Genomic DNA, 20,485 nt, shown 5'->3' with positions numbered 1-20,485 from the left:
CGTGCATGTTGTTGTGGAAAGACTCCAGAAAGCTCAGAAGCTTTGGTGGGCAGCCGATGAGAGACAGGATCTTGAAGAGGCCATCTCTGCTAACCAGATCAAAAGTCTTAGTTAAATCGATGAAGGCAATGAAAAGAGGCTGTTGTTGTTCCTTGCACTTTTCTTGTAGCTGTCGCACAGAGAAAATCATATCAACCGTTGAGCGTTGGGATCGAAAACCACACTGAGACTCAGGGTACACTCTTTCTGCAAGCTGCTGAAGGCGACGGAGTGCCACACGGGCAAAGAGCTTCCCAGCAACGCAAAGGAGAGAGATGCCCCAATAATTGTTGCAGTCACTGCGGTCACCCTTGTTCTTGAACAGGGTTGTGATGATAGAATCTCGGATCTCTTAGGGGACTGCTCCCTCCTCCCAGCATTTGCACAACAACTGATGGAGCACATTGTGAAGCTGGTCACCACCACATTTGAAGACCTCTGCAGGTATGCCATCTGATCCTGGTGCCTTGCCGGATGAAATGTCTTTGATGGCACCTAGAAGCTCCTCTAGAGTAGGGGCATTATCTAGTTCAGGCATGTTTGGCAGTCTCTCGATCTGGTCGAGTGCAGTTGCGGAGACTAGGTTCTCATGGTCGTAAAGCTGAGAATAGTGTTCAACCCATCTTTCGAGTTGCTTGGCCTTGTCTTGAATTACTTCACCATTTGAGGATTTCAATGGGGCACATTTGGTTGGACAATACCCTAATGCATTTTTTCCTTCTGTAGCTTTTAATTAACTGGCCCCTTTCCTAAAAAATTGGCCCCTAAAAAAGACCTTCAAGGGCCACTCTGGCCCTCAAGTAAAATTTTCTGGCTGAAACAGCGTACTACAACTACTACAACTACTACAGCCACTACACATACTAGAATCTCTAAGGGAAAAGCCCCGGGAACGAGGTTGCATATGTGCTACAGTTGCTACAGCTATTACAGTTGCTACAGCCAATACATACTACAGCTAATTAATACGTACTACAGCTACTACAGTTACTACAGCTACTACAGGTACTACAGCTGCTACACATACTACACGTACTACAACAACTACAGCTACTGCAGCTACTAAAGCCGATACATACCATAAACCTCCAAAAGTAATGTCCCACTCCCCGAAAGCAACATCAAACAATTTTGGCCACTGGCAAATCCCGAAAGTAGCAAGCCTACCCTACCCCCACCCCCAAAACTTGTGAGACCAAGGTTCAAAAGATATTTATATTTCTCCAATCAATGTATAGTCAAGTGAAAGTTACATGTACATACGGTACATATAAATACAGTACTTCGTGCTTCATCAGCTCACGTTTCGAAGTTTCAAAACAAAACCTGTAGAATTTCATCAAATAACAAAACAAACCAAGAGGAACTTTTCTTCAAATTACTGTAATAACCCATCAACACCAACTAAACTAGATTAACTAAATCAGAGTCGTTACTTTCGGACGTTTACAGTATTACAGCTAATTAATACATACTACAGCTACTACAACTACCCCACATGCTACTGCTACTACAGCTACTAGTACACATTCCACCATTTCTTCACGTACTACAGCTACTACAGTTTACAATGCTACAGGTACTCCTGAAGAACTTCAGCTACTGCAACCTTTGTACAATTAGTGTCCCCCTACATGACTTACCACCATACTCCTGCTTCTAAGAAAAAGCTGAGTTTTTTTCAAAAAACCTGAGTTTCAAAGAAACTTGAGTTGAGTATTCTAAAAAAATAAAAAAAAAACTGAGCTTTCTAAGGTTGGAATGAGTTTTTTAAAAAACCTGAGTTTTCAAAGAAAAGAGTGGAGTTTTCTCAAGAATGTTGATTTTTTTTAAAAAAGTCGGGTTTTCTAAAAAAATGTTTTTTAGTTCTCTAAAATAAACTTGAGTTTTGTAAAAAAAAAAAGAAAAATATGAGTCTTCTGAAAAAATTTAAATAACCATATTTATAGTATGGAATATTAATAGATAAGTTATTTCTGGTACACAACCTACATGTACAATCAGATGTCCAAATACTGACTGAATATTCATATCCTCTGCTATAACCCAAAGATTTTGTGTTCCTAGCAATACACCTCGTTGCTAAATTCCTGGAATACCCCTTTCTCCCCCCAGGTATTGAACACACTTCACTAATCTCTGATTACTACTAGTTTTTTTGCTTGTTAAATGCAGCAGCTTGTAAAGCTTACCTAGCATGAAGTGTAGAGAAGTGCTTGTTTCATGTATTACTCATTTTTTTCGTGTCACAGCCCTATTTTCAATTTAACATGTAGTTTAAATATCTTTATAAAAGTGTTTGCTTTTCTGTAGGTAAAGGCAAATTCTAAGGAAATCTGTGAAGAAATATCTTTTCCTTCTTTTCAAGAAAATTACTGATGTCAGCATTTTATTCGAGATTCAAGGCTAATTATCTCGGAAAAATGCATTACTGCTTACAGTTTTTTGCGTGAATTCCCAAAGCCCTTACTAAGATCTACTTTTTCCATATTGTCCAAATCTGGTGTAAAGACCTTTGTATTTAGTAGGCACCGTCCTAAACCCATTGATGCCCATTGGCGCCCATTGGCGCCCATTGGCGCTCATTGGCGCCCATAACCGTCCCTGCAAAAACCACTCCCCAAATACCTGTCCCAGCCATATATGGCATCCTCGTCTCGGAGAGGCGATGGTCAGCGCATCACTGTCGACACTGGCCATAAAAAAAGCATGTGAGGACAATTGCCTTTCCTATCCTCGCTGAACACTGTTTGGTTCTCCCATTGTTCTATTGTTGTTAAGGACAAATAAGACTTAATTAAGGGGTCCTAGAAAGACGGTCGTTCGTCTTAAAATTGTGAGCTCAAAATGTGCTTGTAATCATGGCGCATCTACTAACTTCCAAGATCTTGTTTTCATTCGAAATATGGAGAAATAATTTCTTTGAGACTTAAAACGGAAAGGAGAAATACAAATCTAGGTTTATGAGGCTCCAAAAATGGAACAACAAAGAGAACAGAGTCCCAAAATCCACCTAGTGAAGAATTTTTCCTTCCTTTGAATGCCGTGAAAACATGGCGATCGGTGTGCTTTCAGGTAAGTTTTTAAATCTGCTTGAACCTTTTAAGCAACTTAACAGACTTTAGAAAATAAAAGTGTTAATGTACAGTATTACTTCAAAGTTTCGGGACAATTAGTAAAGCCATGGCCAATAAAATGATTGCAAAAGTCATTGGCAAAAACTAAAGCTTTCACTTTAGCGTGAAATATTATTTGAACATGTCATGCAGCAAAGCACCCTACAAAAATTTTGAACATTGTTTTTTTTCGCTTTAAAATACCTTTCTTCGACTCATCTTGAATGAAAATTTATTATTATTGATCTTCCTTTCATGTTTCTTTCATTTGGTTGCTTTTATTTAGGAATTTTAGGTTCTAATCAAAGTGGCTATGAGCCAGTCAACTTGGAAAATGGATCGTCTGTAAAACAGTGACAATTTTGATGCCATTGACTTGAAGTTTTAATCTGTAGGCTAGTTAAAGTTAAAGCCCACTGGTATTGCTAAGAAATAGTGCAAAACGCAACGATAACAGAGTACACGAATAGATGTAACACTGTTGAAAACACTCTTGAAAGCTCGTAAAGTTATCGGTCCGAGAGACCGAGCTATCCTTGTCTGAGAGACCAAGACAATTATAAAGAAAGTACTGGTTCTTGTCCGATCACCAAAGCAAGTAATAATTCTCATTTTCATTCCTCTCATTGTTTTCGTTCTTTATTTTCCCAGCCAGTATCAGTGATTTTTTTCTCTCTTTGTTACCGTAGAGTCATGTACCACAAGGACAGCACCACGTCTTGGCCGCTCAAAAAGTTAAGCCCTGTTCGGCTGGGTTTGTACCTGGATGGGTGACCAAATACGCATACCCCGTGTTGTAGTAACTTTTTTTTTCTTCTTCTTTTTTCTCCCTCCCTTTCCAAGGCGATATTAAACTGCAGAACTCCCAGCCTTGTGTAATTTCGTTTCTTCTATTTATCAACTATTTGTTCCTCAGTTCGCCATGTCCGTATTTATGCATATTTATTTACAATATCGTATAAATAAACAGTGGAACACGTCATTCAAATTCAATCATGGCTTGAATCATTTGAAAACTCAATGTCTTAAAATTAAATTACTGTCTTTTTTTCAGCAATTGAGTATGGTTAAACCTGTGAGTGGGCATCTTCAGGAAATGAGCTATTTATATAATTACAGTGTAACTTCTATTTATAAAAACGTTTGTGCAAAAATTTATTGAATGTAGAGCATTTCGGTGGTAAGATATAGAGTACTTACGTCAGAAATTGAAAGATTAACTAACTTGACATGGTGCAAGTGACTGTAAAAACGGCCTTAGACGGCAGATGTTGGAAACCCGGGGGAGAACTCCAATAAGAAAAGGTCGGGGATGCTCATCGTCTCGGGTACAAATCAAGGATTCTGGTCTCACTTAGGGTGTTGACGATGAAACGTCGCCATTTTTAGCTGTCAAAGTATCCTTTAGAGTGTACTCAAAGAAGTAATAATTAAAGTAAATTAAGTGGTATCTTTTAGGGGTCTAATGAAGCTCAAGCAACTCCAATATTAGTCTCCTTTAGGAGTCAAATTCAAATTTTCCAGCGAGCATCCCTGACCTTCTCATATGGGAGTCCCCCCCCCCACCCCCCGGGATTTCAAATGTCTAACAGGAAGTAAAGGAGTGAAGGAGTGAGGGGGTGAAGGAGTGAAGGAGTGAAGGAGTGAAGGAGTGAAGGAGTGAAGGAGTGAAGGAGTGCAGGAGTGCAGGAGTGCAGGAGTGCAGGAGTAATGGAGTGAAGGAGTGAAGGAGTGAAGGAGTAATGGAGTGAAGGAGTGAAGGAGTGAACTAGTGAAGGACTGAAGGAGTGAACGAGTGAACGAGTGAACGAGTGAAATCACATGGTAAAGAAAGAATATATTTTCTTGTTTTCTCATCGGTTTAACGCATCAGGTTGAGTTCTTTTTGTCAATATTTTTCAATTTTACATAAATGATGTCTTGAAACCCGATTTTGTGTCTGTGGTTACTCTGCATAGATGGTTTATTTTTGTGCTTACATTTGCTCTGAAATATTTTTAAAAATGCCAGGGAAATAGGGTTGGGTCTTGTGTAATTTTATCCAGGCATCAATGGGTTAAAAAAGATTTGGTTATTGCTTATTATAATTTTCTGCTGTTAAACATCAACATCTGTGTACAAGGGGTTACTACAACATTGAGCCACAGAAGTAAACAGTATATAATGCAAATAATGACAGACACAGCTACATTACCTCAAATGATTTGAGTACTTGATTTAAGTAGCTATGTTAGCTACATGTAAGTCACTAATCTACCCCAGTGTAAAATTAGTTAAAACAACCTTATTAATCTCAGACTCATGCACTTCTACAAAATGTACTATGCAATTTTGAGTGTCACAGAATGTGTTAGGTATAATTCTAAACCTTTTTGTGAACATCCTTTTCTCAGTTCAAGCCAATTAAATGTGCTCATGATACAATATGAGTGGTAACTGGTTCATGGAAAAACTGACCTTTAAATAGCCTACTCACCAATCTGATAGAAAAAGACCAATCCCAGCATTACAAACTCCTGTAAGAACTTAAAACCATGACACGGGTTCTCAAAATAATAAGATGCATGCATCATCATAATGATTGTTACATCACAGAACTGTAGTTTTCTATCTTTCATTGGATTTGACATTACATGCACTTGAAGTAAGAAACTCTATAACCCGGATGTATGCACACGGTTTCAGCCGTGTAGAATTTTGGCTTTGTAGAAACTGGCTGGACTTGTGGAATAAGTCATGGTCAAAAACCTACAAAATAATGTTGTTGAGTTGAAGTATCAGTAACATTTTTCTGGATAGATTGAGTGAATCAAAGAAGTCGTGTGGAATTTTGTAATTTGGTATGGATTTGACCGAAGCAATCAGCAATGGGGGACGCCCTTTGGATTTAATATCTCATCAAAGCGAAGACCTTAAAGATGAACTTGTATCTGTAATCTCAGAGGACGAACACGAAACCGCTGTAGATTGGTACAAGGAACAGCTCAAAAGAGTAAAAGAAGCTAAATTGGAGGTTAACGTGCACCTTGACAAAAAAAAACAGAGGAAAGTTCTTGTGGATTAAGCTTGGTTAAATTAAGCGTAAGCAAAACTTCAACTATGGGGAGATCCTCCCAAGCAGCCGAGATTAAGGCAAAAATGACCTCCGCGGAAATTAAAGCAAAACAGCTAGCCTTGAAGGAACAGTGAAGAATGAAGGAGTTCAAAAAACAACTGGACGTAAAAAAAAAGCATGAACTTGTTCAAGACGAAGCTGAAAGGCTCAAATTCAAGGCTGAAGAAAGAAGGTTCACGAAAGCAAGGACAAAGCTGTACCCTTGCAGCTGAAGCAGCAATCTTTGAAAAGGTGCAGAATGAAGACCATTACCATGAAGCTCTACCTAATGGATTGCTTGATTTTGTTGATGAATCTTTGGAATTTGTTCGATGGACTGCTGTGGTGGGACACTTACCCATAATCCCTAAACCTCTCACTGGTCTTTCCCATGAAGCAGAAGAAAATCATGGAACTGTATTGCAACCAATATTACTGTAGAAGCTCTTAAATCCTCACCATCATTGCAACAACCAAAATCAGCTGTCTCAATCAAAGTCCCTCAGAGCTGAAGGTTTGACAAACCTAAAAAAACATTGCCATCTTATCGCTCATGGATTGGAGATTTACAAGCACAGTAATCAGCTTTAACAAGTACAAACAACCAGAAACACCTGTTTTGTGGTCATTCTACTCGTGACTCTCTTCCTAAATTACATCTAAACAAGTTTGATGGTGATCCTTTACACTGGTCTGATTGGTCTTCAATGTTTAAATCAATTGTTCATGATGGTAATCTTTCCCTTTTACAATGGAAAAATACAACATCTTCAGAACTCCATGATTGGAAGAGCTAAGTCTGCAATGGAAGGCTATGGAGATTCTTACTATGAAGCAGTGAAGGAATTGGAATTTAGATTTGGCAAAGCCTCTCTTATCTTGAAAGTCACATTGCACAGACTCAGGAAAGCAACTCGCGTACAAAATGACAAGCCTCAAGAAGTTAGGAACTTGTCTGATGTTGTGTTGACTACTGTGTGGACTTTTAAGAAGTCTGGACATGAAAGGGATCTGAAAGCAGAAGCTTAAGTTTCTCTCGCTGTTGACAAGCTGTCTCAAGAGCTCTAAATTAATTGGAAAGACAACACCAAAGCTACCAAGTTGGAAAGGTCTAGTCTTGTTGACTTCAGTTTGAGGTTAAAGGCTCAAGCAGATATTTATGATGACTGCTATCCAAAGGTGTCAGGCAAATTTTCATCTCAACCTCTCAAGAATAAAGCTCACTTTGGTGGGTCTAATGGAGTGACTGAGAGACAAAACACTTTCTCAAGTAACTTTACATCCTGTCCCAAGTCAGCAAATTCCTCCTACATCGTGGGAGATGGGCAGGGACACAAGTTATCTTCTTGACCCAAGTTTAAGGCTTTAAGTGTTCAAGACCGCCTTAATAAAGTACAAAAACATGGGCTGTGCTTCTCTAGCTTCAGTCCCCAACAATGGCTAAGCAATTGTTCAAATCGGAAACAGTGTGGTGTGAATGGGTGTTTATGATCAGACAATGTATTGTTGCACAACTTAAGGAACGTAACTTCAATGGAGAATAGTGATGCAGTATCAGCTACTAACCCAGCGGTTCAAGCAGCATTCAGTTCATCTACTGAACATCCTAACTCATCGCATAGAAGCAGTCACACCTCTGTTGTTACAAGTGGTACCAGTAACCCTCTATGGTCCAAAGGGATACTTTAACACTCAAGCAAAGTTGGACACAGGAAGCACTTGTAGTTTGCTGATAGCAGATGTTGCTGAAAAACTTGGTTTGGATGGTCCATTGAAAAGTGTGCTCGTAAATGGAATTCAGAAAACATCTGAGCTGCGGACAAAGCATGTTAAGCTACAAGTCAGTCCAGTAAATGACTTTGGTACCCAATTTGCTGTGAATGGAGTTCTTGTGGTTGATCACCTGAAAGTACTTGAGAAGAAAATGAAACTCCAGGAGCTACAAGAAAAGTGGCCACACCTCTCAGACTTGGAGCTGACTGAAGTGGCAGGAACTCAAGTCACTTTAGTCCTTGGTAGAGAAGTCGCAGAACCCATTGTTCCCCTGGAAATACAGCATGGTCTGTAGGGTTCCCCTGTTGGTGTTCGCACTAGGATTGGTTGGACTGTTCCTGGTCGTGTACCTGGTTATATCCATGAGCAAGAATCTGTTTGTAAAGTTCGTGTGGCAACTCCAGAGGAGCTCAATGAAACAGTAAAAAACTTAGTGGCAAACAGAGAACTTTGGTTGCTGTTATGACAATGACACCTAATGCTCAGTTGAAGATGGAAGAGTCCTGAAATTCTTGAAAGAAAGTACACAAAAGGTGGATGGTCGAGGTTCCCTTGATTTGGTGTGATGACAATGTTAATCTTCATGACAACTTTGCTGCTGCAGCTTGGCGACTTGAATTTCTTGAGAAAAGACATGGGAAAGGGATACATCAAAAGGCTCACTAATGAGGAAGCAGCTGCCCCAGTCATGGGCAAATGGTACATGTACCTTTCCCGTTACCCAGTTATGAAATCCCAAGAAACCTGGGAAGGTTTGACGAGTATGTGATGCTGCTGCAAAGTTTCAAGGTTCATCATTAACCAGGCATCTTCTAAGTGCCCCAGATTTGCTTAGCAACCTTGTTGGAATTTTCATGCAATTTCAAGAAGAAAAGGAACGAGCTGCCTCTGTCAAGGTCGTGGATGAAAATATCATAATGCCTGTGGAACATGCTTTTGTTGTTGTCTGGGACACCAATTCACACTGTTGTGTATGACATTATGACATGGAACATAGCCGACACTCATCACAAGATGCTGAGCCTGATAGCATCACTCTTTGATCCCATCGGATTCCTAGCTCCATTCCTGGTCGGGGCAAAAATCCTTCTTCCACAAGGGTGACACATCTCTGACAAAGGTTCTCAGAGTAACTGCATACTTTGTCCAGTTTATCTACAACTGCAGACACTCAAAATCAGAATGTCGTATTGGTACTTTGTTGGTTGAAGAGATAGAGCAAGCCCGAAAGTTTTGGATCCATAGTACCAAAGCAGAATCATTTCAAGAGGTTGCAGCCCTCAAGTCAAAACAACATGTTTCAAGCAAGAGCAAATTGGTATCTCTATCACCCTTTCTTGATGAACATGGAATTGTTCATGTCGGTGGTTGAATTGAGAGAGAGCCAACATTCCATTTTGCATCATCACATTTTGTGGGGGCAAACCATGTGTTGTGTGAGTGTATCGATAATTGGAACCAAGATAAGATTGGAAGTTTGTTGAGTTAAGAAGGAATTCAGTAGGTGTTCAATCCTCCACCCACACCTCATATGGGAGGTGTATGGGAGTGCCTCATGAGATCGTGCAAGAAAGCGCAAGATGTTGTCCTACAAAATTAAGTCCTTACTGATGACATGTTGTTAAACGTCCTCCTCTGACTGAAGTTAGCCCAGATGTGGATGATCGTGAGGCTCTAACTCTGAATCACTTCATCATCGGAAGATGAACTCTCAACTTACCACCCAGTGTCTTTGTGTAAGGAGATATCAAGTCACAAACGTTGGCGTCAAGCACAAGTAGTTGCAACCCACATTTAGAGTCACTGGTTACGAGAGTACCTACCTGTTCTGATTACCCATAACAAATGGCCACAGTCCATTGCCAATGTCAAAATTGGAGATTTGGTACTAGTGCAGTCAACTCTCTCATAAGCTGACACCCTCAGGAATTGGAAAAAGTGTCTGTTAGTAGAGATCCATGTGCACGGTGTTGGTGTACAGTCGCTAATCATTGACAAATGTCCGACTTTTACTCAAATATTTTTTGTTATGGACTGAATGTGAATGAAAACAATCGTAGTCATAGATTCTCTGTTATATCAGCTTGTGGTGTTGTTGTTTGCATCTCCTCTCTTTTGCCGGGTTAGCAAGTAACAAGGAGAAAAATTGACACGACTCACTCAAATTCTCATAGGCAGTGTTACATTTTCAATCCCAAATGGTGCCAAGTTTGGAGCATTTACAGTGTTTACAGCGTTTGCAGCGTTTACAATGTGTCTAACATTCCTTTGGTTTTCCGGTGTTAAATCGTCTCAAACCTTCCGTTTCTATAGTTTCTATCGTTCCTTTTCATTCTATCGTTCATTCTATCTATCGTGCAAAAAACTGGCTCGGTAAACAAAACGATCATCTGTTTGCTGCGACCAATTTTGTAGGAACATTTCCAAGTATTTAGAAATGTTGAGGAAACTTTTAACAGGTTGTTTCATCCAGGCAAAAGAATGCACATCAAAACTGAAAGATCTTACCTTCTGCTGAAGTTAAGATCAATTGCTCGATTGCCTATAATAATGTCCAAAAAATTAAGATATATCAACTGTTAAAGCTGTTAAATGAAAAAAATGGATAAATCAGTGGAAAACCTTTCTGCTTCATTCATCCTGGAATTTTACTAGCCATGGGAACCAACAATTCTGATTGGCCAGCCTGTAATTGTATTTTATCAAAAGTCAACAAAAAGAGTCAACACAGTCATTTCGTCTGGGATCCGTCTAGGTTGTTGTTGCCATGGTAACTCTGACTGATCTGACCTGTCCATTTGAATCCGGGTGTACGTTGACAACTGGGACCATGCTCCAGTCGTTTCTCGGGGCTCTATCATCTACAATAAGTAACAGGTCTCCCTTTTCAAAGTTTCTTCGGGGGCGGTTCCATTTTACTCTCTTTTGTAGATTTTGGACATACTCTTTTCTCCATCTCAACCAAAAGACATTGGAAAGATACTGCACACGTTTCCATCTTTTACGGAGGTACAAATCAGCTTTCTGAAAGTTTTCTGGTGGAGGCATGACAACCCTTGACTTCATAGTCTGTATGTGATTTGGTGTGAGTGGATCCAGATCCTCGGGATCGCTTGACAGGACAGTGAGCGGGCGACTGTTCATGATGCATTCTACCTCAGTCAACAGGATTCTAAAGGACTCATTGTCGACGGCGTGGCCATGTTCTCGCATCAATGCAGACAAAATTTGTTCTGACAGACCGTTTCTGGCACTCCCAAATGCCACCCATTTGGGACGCTGCCGGAGGATTCCGTTTCCATTGGATAATCCAATCAGCATTGAAGTCTCTGCAAAGATTCCTTTGGATTGCACTGTGGTCCAGCTCATCTAAAGCTTTCTTTAGTTCTCTCTCTGCTCCTACGATGTTGGTGCCTTGATCTGGTCTGATCTCACGTACTGGCCCTCTCCTTGCTATGAATGGTCGAAGAGCGTTCATGAAGGAATTCATTTCCAACGAGTCGGCTATTTCAATGTGCACCATTCAGCTAGCTAGGCAGGTAAATAGTACTCCATAGCATTTAACATCTTTCTGTCCTTGCTTGATGTAGAAGGGACCAAAGTACTCAACGCCACTATATGTGAAGGGAGGAGAGGGTGTTATTCGCTCCTTAGGAAGGTCAGCCATCTTTTGTTCACCTGTCGTTCCACGAAGATGACAACACACCACGCACTTGGAGATGAAATGTCTCACAACAGAATTGGCGTTAAGTATCCAATATTGACTTCTTAGTTCCCCCAGCGTAATGCCCCTGCCAGCATGGACGACCTTCGTATGGGCCTCACGAATTATGAGGTACACGATGAAACTCTTCTTTGGGAGGATCACAGGATGCTTAAAGCCTTCTGAAAACTCTTCTGACTTGCTTAGCCTTCCGCCAACACGTACGAGTCCGTCCCAGTCCAGGAAAGGATCAAGGTGATCAAACGTGCTAGATTTCTTCATTTCGGACTTTATTGCCTTCGCAAATTGACAGTCACTCTCACAATCTACTCGTCGAACTTTCTGCAGAGCTTCTATTTCTTTGGGAAATGCACCGCTTTGTGCCAATTTCAGAATGGTCTTCTCTGCTCTGTCTAATTCTTCTACTCTTAGGGGCTTGGGTTTCGCATTTGTGGTACATCTCACTTTGTCTGCTCCATCCTTGGGAAGCAATGCCCTCTCATCAGAGTTTGGTTTTAGACGGAGTATCCAGTTTTTCATACGGTGCCACTCGGAAAAGTGTGTAAGCCTCTTCAAAAGGTCTGTGTTCTCTTCAACATACAAGCTGTGCACAAAAACCTTCTTTACCACAGGATCATTGTAGGAAACGTCGTCCAAGTCACCAGGAAGTTGAGGCCATTCGCTCTCAGGAAGCCATAGGAAATTTGGACCTGTAATCCAATGATGCTATTTGGATAACTCATGGCCTTTCAAACCACATGACGAGTCATTAGCCGGATTAATGTCGGTCTAATGTACCTCCACTGGTTAGGATTCGTTGCATTTCTTATTGTTTGCACACGATTCGCCACAAACACGTGGAAACGCTTCTTGTCATTTCGAATGTACTTCAAAACAGTCGCACCGTCTGTCCAATAAGTCTTACTCTCAGCAGGTTCGTCTAACTCTCTAGCAATCATCTCTCCCACTCTAACTGAAACTGTGGCTGCCGTAAGCTCAAGGCGTGGAATTGTCATGGTCTTAACGGGAGCTACGCCGGCTTTCCCCATAAGGAACGCACAATGGATGTCTCCTTTCTCGTTCTCGATTCTGAGGTATGTCACTTGACCGTAACCCATTGAGCTAGCATCAGAGACGTTGTGGATTTGTCTGGAGACAACTGTACCAAAGTCTACAGGCTTGAGACATCGCTCAATAGAGAAACGTTCCAGGGCAGGCAACTGGCTTTTCCAATTCTCCCAACATACACGGTACTCGTCGCCAATTTCTTCATCCCAGCTTGACTTGGTGCGACACAGATCCTGCAGTATTGACTTTCCGACCAACAGAAAGGGTGCTGCTATTCCCAGAGGGTCATAAACGGAAGATATCGTAGACAATATTCCTCTTCGGGTTAGTGGCTGGTCTTTAAGGATGATTCTGAAACCAAACGTATCCCACTCGATTGCTCACTGTACGCCGAGAGCCCTCTCAACCAGAAGTTCACCACTGCCTAGCTCTAATGTTCTCACATCTTGGGCACGTGCTTCGTCTGGGACACTTTCTAGTACGGGTCCACTGTTGCTAACGAACTTGGCCAGATTGAAACCTCCGTGTACACGGGCATGGCCAACACCATGTATTCTTTGAATAGCGGACTCCTCCATTTCTTCTGGGCGAAGACTGTCGTCAACATAGAAATTCTTCCTCAACACGTTAGCAGTTTCTGGACCAACGGCCTCCTCGGCGTCATCAGCTGCTTTGCGTAGCGCGAAGTTTGAACAAGTCAGCAAGGAAACCACACCAAATAGATGGACGTTCATCTGATACTCCTCAAGATTCTGCATTAAATCTCCATCAGGCCACCATAGGAAGCGCAAGAAGTCTCTCTGGCCTTCTGGTACTCGGACTTGATAGAACATAGCATCAATATCACTCATGAAGGCGATCAGTCCCTGGCAGAATCTTGTTAGAACACCCACGAGTCGATTTGTCAGGTCAGGCCCCTGCAACAATTGGTCGTTTAGCGATGTTCCTCCGAACCTGGCACTACAGTCGAATACAACCCTGATCTTGTTGGGCCTCTTAGTGTGGTAGACGCCATGGTGGGGTATGTACCAAAATTGGTCTGTCTTTGCAAATAGACGAGCTGACGGCACCTTCCTAGCAAATCCCCTGGCAATGTTACTGTTCATGAAACTGGCATAGTCCTTGTAAAATGTCTCATTATTGATAAGCTTCCTTCTTAACCAGTGTGCTCTTTGAAGGACCTGCTCCTTGTTCTCAGGAAAACGTACATCATCACGAGGGAATGGAAGGGGAATCTCGTAATGACTATCTTCTGTATGCCGAATACCCTGGGTAACTATCTTGAGAAACTTCTTATCTTCTTGCGAGTGTCCTTGTTCCTTGTCATCAGTTCGTTCGCTGAAGTCTAGTTCAAACATCTTGTTCAGCACTTGTGGAGTAACAATTTCTCTGACTGTGTTCTCTACCATGAAGTGGTGATCGAGGTGTCTACCAGAACAGACTTCCATTACAGCAAATCTATGGCAATTTACAATAGGATGCTTTTCATTGCACCTGTATAAGGGCCCAACTATTGCCCATCCAGCAAATGTTTTAATTGCGAATGGACCACCATCTTCGCTTGCTAATACATCTCTTGGCTTGAGAGCTTTCGGACATTTCCAGCGAATCAGAAAACCGATCTTGGCATTAGGTAACTGTGGTGGCAGATCTGCTTCTATGCCTTTAAGATGTTTCCATCGATGAGCAAATTCAGGCGTAGGAATATTCTCGCAGGTAGAAAGGTCCTTTTTGGTGAAGATCTTCGCTAATTACACAGTATTGTCACCCTTTAAATCTGAAACGACCAATTCATTCAGAACCTTGGCATCATATAACTTGGTGCCATTGACGGTCTTCACCATCAGCTGTGTATCAGTGCCCTTTACACCCAAACTGGATATGATATCTTCTAGAACAAAGGAACCGGTACTGCAAGCATCAAGCAAGGCGTAAGTGAGGACTTCTCTTTCTGCAGATCTCAACCTGACAGGAACGATGGGTACAGCAGAGACAGATTCCTCAGGGCCATTGGCATTACAGGTCGCTTCGGCCATTTCAGTATGAGCATTCACAACATGATCCTTACGTTGCGAAGGCGGGGAGATCTGCTGCTTGGAGGCTACTTGATTGATGCGAAAGTTGTCATCATGAAGTCTCGTGGGATGACGACGTGAACACTTCTTACAAGTTCTCCTCTGGGCGCACCCGTTAGATCTGTGGCCAGGATCATAACATGCCAAACAGAGCTCTTTTTCTTTGAGGAACTCCCTCCTATCTGGTAAAGATCTCTTCAAGTAGGCTTGGCAGTCGTCTAAGTCATGCTCCTTGTTGCAAAGTTTACAAATGATGGCAGGGTTACATGAAGCAATCGTTTGGTCAGCAGTTACATCTGTTGCCTGATTGGAGACGTGATGCGGGGCTCGAGCACGGTCCCCGAAAGTTTTAGGCTTCCCAGAACCTTTGCCTTTGTTGGAATGATCAGGGCGATCCGATGAGCCATCCAAGCGATGGAGGGCTTCTCGCAAAAGACTGGATCTGTTGCAACCCCTGCTTCAGTGTTTACAAAGGTCACAAAATCATCAAATGTGGGGATCCTTCCTCTAGCAAGTCTCCTTTTACTGGCTTCTCGCCACCATCGGTCTTGGAGTGGAAAAGGAAGCTTTGACACCATACTTTGTAAGTTGTGTGGATGGTTGAGGATGGATAGAAAGGTTAGGGTCGACATCACGCTCCGGCACTGACCAAGAAAGATGAAAAGTCGGTCTAATGCCAGTTCATCTCCTGACCATATGAAAGGCCACTTGTTAATCTTCTTAATGTACGCATTCGATATCTCGTAACGATTCCCGTACTTCTCCTTTAGGAGTTTCTTAGCTTCTATGTAGCCACTGTTTCTATCCAGGTGAAGACATCCTTTGATGAGCTCCTTCAGTTCTCCTTGTAAGTATTGCTCCAGGTATTGCAAACAAACATCGTTAGCGCTGACTTTAGCTTCCACTTGCGATTCAAAGCTTCTAGTAAATGTGGAATATTCCAAAGGATCGCCAGTAAATTTAGTCAACGTGAGTGACGGAAGTAAACTCTATTGTTGTTGTTCCGCCAACAGTTCAGTTAATCTGTTTTGTTTCTGAAGAACATCACAAAACTGTGTATTTGGCTGTGTGTCGGCGACATGAAACTCAGGTGCGAGAGGGTTTAACTTCGTAGGATGTCGCATCGGCTTAGGAGGTGTTTGTGTTACAGGAGCGTCATCATGGAAACCCGCAGTAAAGTTCACATTCGTTACAGTGTTTGACGTTGCACTTGGAACGGTGTAAGTACTGGAAACAGGCGGAAAAGACGGCCCAGAGAGAGAAAATCCTGGTACACGAGAGGCTTCTGAGGGCACTTCCAGCTGGTGACTTAAATCTTCCTTGACACCATTCTCGATTTCTGTGAACACACGTTCACGAACTTGAGCAACTGCTAATTGTTCTTCTAAACGTAACCTCTTGGCCTTTCTCTCCAGCTCTTGCCGTTGTTCCAACATGGCCACTTTTGCAATTAATTCAGCTGCTTTCGCCTTTTCTTTCGCTCTGCTGGAGGTGATTAAGGATCTCAATGTTGCGTGAGAGCGGTGTGATGCTCGTGTACGTCTTGAACTTACTTGAGATCTAACCTCCAAATTCTGCTCGAGGACCTCTTTCGCAGACGAAATCCAACGAACAGTTTTTTCAATAAAATCGCTTATTTGCTTACTCTTTTCAGCATACCAATCGTTAGCTACGGTTAGCTGGTCACCTTCACCCTAGAAGTCATCCAACAATACAGCAATGCATCTCGTTAATTCTTCCACGGTAACACGAAATGCAGTCAGATTCCTTTCCGCAACGTCCACGTTTTCTTCCGTAGTCGCAGAAGAAACAATTTCCTTAATTTGCCGTTGGATTCTTTTATTGACAGTTTGACAGTCTGTCCATCGAAGATGAGCAATGTAAGCCTTTCCTTTCTCGGTGCGCTGCCTTCGCCTTGTTTCACCGGTTGCGAGGGCCACATCCGCAGATTCCAAACTGTCGCTTTCTGATCCAATTTGTTCCTGTCGGCTTCCAGTGCTTTCGGTTGGATCCATAACGTTTCAACGAATATTGTAGTCAACGTTCAACACGCTACTTGGCTTTAATCAACAAGATGAAATGTGCAATTTAACAATAAAGTGCGAAAAAGAGCGATGAAAAGGGAGCGATTGCTACAAACAAAATAAATTAAAAGTTATAGATGAATACAATAAAAGAAAGAGAAATAACGAGCCGAAGGTAGACAATACTTACAAACATTGTATGACTAGGAAGCTAAGGAACACGTAAAAGGAAAATGGCAGGGTGGTAAATGAAACGAGATGATAGTAGCGTCGCAATGAAAATGCACAAATAAACTAGAAATACGCATGCAAAAGCTGACTGAAACAAAACAAAATTATGCAAAAAAACCTAACAGAATGCCGATAACATGAAAGCAAGATAAACGAAAAGAATGCGATGATCACGAAAGAATGCACGCACAAACAGAAAAAATAACAAAGAATTAAATGCGGCTGCAACACTGAACTCGAGATTCATGTGGCAAGTCACCAAGTATGTATGAAAATTCTGGGGATATACTTCATGGGTGAATGTCATAAGTAGAACAGACGCATGAATGTTTCCCTGCATTCCAAGAACAATGATGCCTAATATAGTTCAAAACCCAGGTTCCAAATGATACTCAAAATGGAAATCAAATGAATGATTGAAACAATACGAACACATGATAAAAATGAAACGCATGATAGAACCATTGCAAACAATCAAAAAGATCCAAACGATGGAAACGAAATAAACCAAACAAAGGATGCAAACATTTTCACAAAAACGTTGGTTCGAAAACATGAATGTAACACTAGAAAATCAGATGGTGTTGACTTTTTGTGAAAAATCCGTATTTGACTTGATTCTGCAACTAATGTGCAGCTCAATTTTCAAGACTTTTGTCTCAAAATTTTAATGGCAATGGAAAAGATGTCAAAAATTTCAAACTCGTTCACTCCTGTTTTTATCATCAATTTCCTGTATGGTGTTTTCATTTTGTTTTCAAGTGAAAGTAAGTACATATTCAGGGGTTTTCTCATTAGGAGATAAATGCACATATAATTTATTTTCATTTGATGTCGAGAGATTGTTATAGTTGTCCTTAAATCTTATACTCCACCGTGTTTTTTAGCGTTACATATTTTGTAACAGCTCTGTACACCAACACCGTGCGCATGGCCAGAGCTGTCTGCTAATGAGAATTATTCCCATAAGCAGACACCCAAGAAAAATATGGCGGATGTCCACTTACGGGAGAGTTACATTAGCAGGTGTTAACTACATGTTTCACTGGGTAGCCAAAAATAGCAACTGAAACTCTCTATTTATGTCATATGTTTAAACTCAAAAAAAAAAAATAACTACAGTATAGAGTACACAGTCTACATTCAACAAAAAGTGGAACAGGGCTTATATATTGCTGCCATCTATACATGTATCTTTGGTGCTCCTTAAAAACATCCCAAGAACAAACAAGGTATATCGTGACCAGAGAAGGTTTGCTTGGTCCTCTGACAGTTTGGAGAAATAGACCATTATGGTTGACTGTCTCCTTGCCAGTAGAGACTTCAGTCTCATGTCAACTAAGACATCATTGACCTTGGAAATTGCCTGGGCTAGCAGTTTGTTTCCTTGCCAGTGAGAAAGTGCCGCTAGCTTCCCAACAAGTTCCAGTGCCTGTTTCACAGGTGTAACTTCTGGACATTGCAGGGGCTGGTCATGTTCCTCATCGTCGTCAGCTATCTCGCACACCTGCTCTTCCTTGGTAGACGCAGCAATAGCTTCTTGTCGTATGACTTCTCTCCAATTCCAAAGTGTGGTATCCATTGGTAGCTCAAAGGCCTCAGCCTCATCATCGAATGTTGACAGTCTAGTCCAGGAGAAATATGGCTTAGCAATTCAAGAATATCCATCAGTTCTTTGGCCTCAAACAGGTCATCATCTTCTTCAGCACTGAGATTTTCAACAGGATACATCCCAACTTTCTTGAAACATTTGGACATGACTGCAGCTGGAACCTCTTCCCACGTGCTTATCACCCATCATACAACCATCAGCAAATTAACGGACTTGACAATGAGAGCCAAACAACGTCAAGGATGCGAATGCAGTTGCTATAGTAAGGCCTAGTTTAGAACATTGCGGTCTTGAAACCACAGCCAAAGAACACGCTAACACAGTGACTGGTTTAGATGAGATACTTGGTCACATTCCTTTGAGGATGGCTGTATTTGTCACCAAGTTTTTAAAGCGCAGAACAAATAAAGGGAAAGTTATTATAACAGGCAAACATGTCGACAGGGGAGCTGGGTACAGCTTGGAAACTCTCTTTTTTCATGGTAATGTTGAAGAATCATTACCGTTGCTGAAGTCCAAGCTTGATTAGCTGGGATATAGCGCTCAGTAAACTCAGTGATTGAAAACAGAAATGTAGTGTCACCATAATGTGACACTACAAAATGTTACTCATCGGACTCTTTATTTGTCAAACAAACGGACAGTTCTCCGTTGATTAATTGCAAATTAAAGACAAATTTCATTGCCAAGTGTCAGTTATTACACCTGGAGTGTCTGCTTACAAGAGAGCATAAACAAAAGAAAACTCCAATTTTTCATTTTCAAAAGTGTCCACGTCCACTTACGAGACAGTGTCTGCATACGGGAATGTGCAAATACAGAGTTTGACTGGGAGGTAAAAAGAGGAATTGAAAACAGTGTCGGAAAGTAGTACTGTCCACTTACGAGAGTGTCCATTAGCGGAGAGTTGACTGTAATAATTTTATTGTTGATTACGCAGTCCCAAGAGGTTACTGGCCTCTTGGTAGGATTGTTTAAGTTTTTCCTGGACATAACAACATTGTACGATCGGTTGAAGGAAAGACCAAGCTTGGTGCAATGAAACATCCTGTAACTAAATTGGCATTACTTGAAGATCATTTGCCCAATTAGATGGGTTGAACAAGGGGGGAGGATCTTACCACCGCAGAACTATAGGTTTCTATCTTCAATTGGACTTGACATTACGTGGACCTTATATGAAGTGCTTTAAGTAAGAAACTCTGTAATCTGGATTATGCAAATGGTTTAAGTCATGTAGAATTTTGGCTTTGTAAAAACTGGCTGGAGTTATGGAATAAATCACAGTCAAAAACCTACAAATGTTGTTGAGTTGAAGTATGGCAACAATTATTGTGAATAATCATTATATAAACCTAAGTTTACACATAAGCTTAAAAAATTTAAAGGCTAAAACACAGTCCATGAATGTAGTAGTAACCTTAATAGACATAATCATAAAGTGCAGTTGCTATCGGGAGAGCCGCTATGAGTACAATGTAGCTCTATGGGATTGCTTTGCCAAAATGATCTACACTGTACTTACTAAAAAGAACAGGTCGGAACAACATCACTGTTACGAAAACATGCTTGCCAAGACACACACCTAAAAACATGTATGCAATTGCATACGTGTGTCTAGTACTAGCTAGTTGTTTCTATGCATCTTGAGTACATGTAGTTGCAGTAATCAGCAGTATCTTCTTTAAGGCCATTGGTGAAGGAGTGTTTTGTGGCCAAAGGCCTTTGTGTTACATTTGGGATGAATTGA

At 41.3% G+C, this 20,485-nt stretch overlaps 1 protein-coding gene and 2 pseudogenes across 6 annotated transcripts in view; 1 reads left to right on the top strand and 2 right to left on the bottom strand.

The window, feature by feature from the left end:
• Window positions 1-20,485, top strand: part of LOC145482665 (uncharacterized) — a 220,389-nt pseudogene that overhangs the window by 81,178 nt on the left and 118,726 nt on the right. The window lies entirely within an intron of this gene.
• LOC145482661 (ubiquitin conjugation factor E4 B-like) overlaps window positions 1-20,485 on the bottom strand; it is a 304,099-nt gene that overhangs the window by 280,086 nt on the left and 3,528 nt on the right. The gene's annotated exons all lie outside the window — the stretch shown is intronic.
• Window positions 14,685-15,500, bottom strand: LOC145482718 (uncharacterized; annotated as a pseudogene).

This window comes from Orbicella franksi, chromosome 3, assembly GCF_964199315.1.
Source record: "Orbicella franksi chromosome 3, jaOrbFran1.1, whole genome shotgun sequence".
Lineage (NCBI taxonomy): Eukaryota > Metazoa > Cnidaria > Anthozoa > Scleractinia > Merulinidae > Orbicella > Orbicella franksi.
The sequence above is the reverse complement of the archived record's forward strand: the minus strand, read 5'-3'. Positions and strand labels throughout refer to the sequence as shown.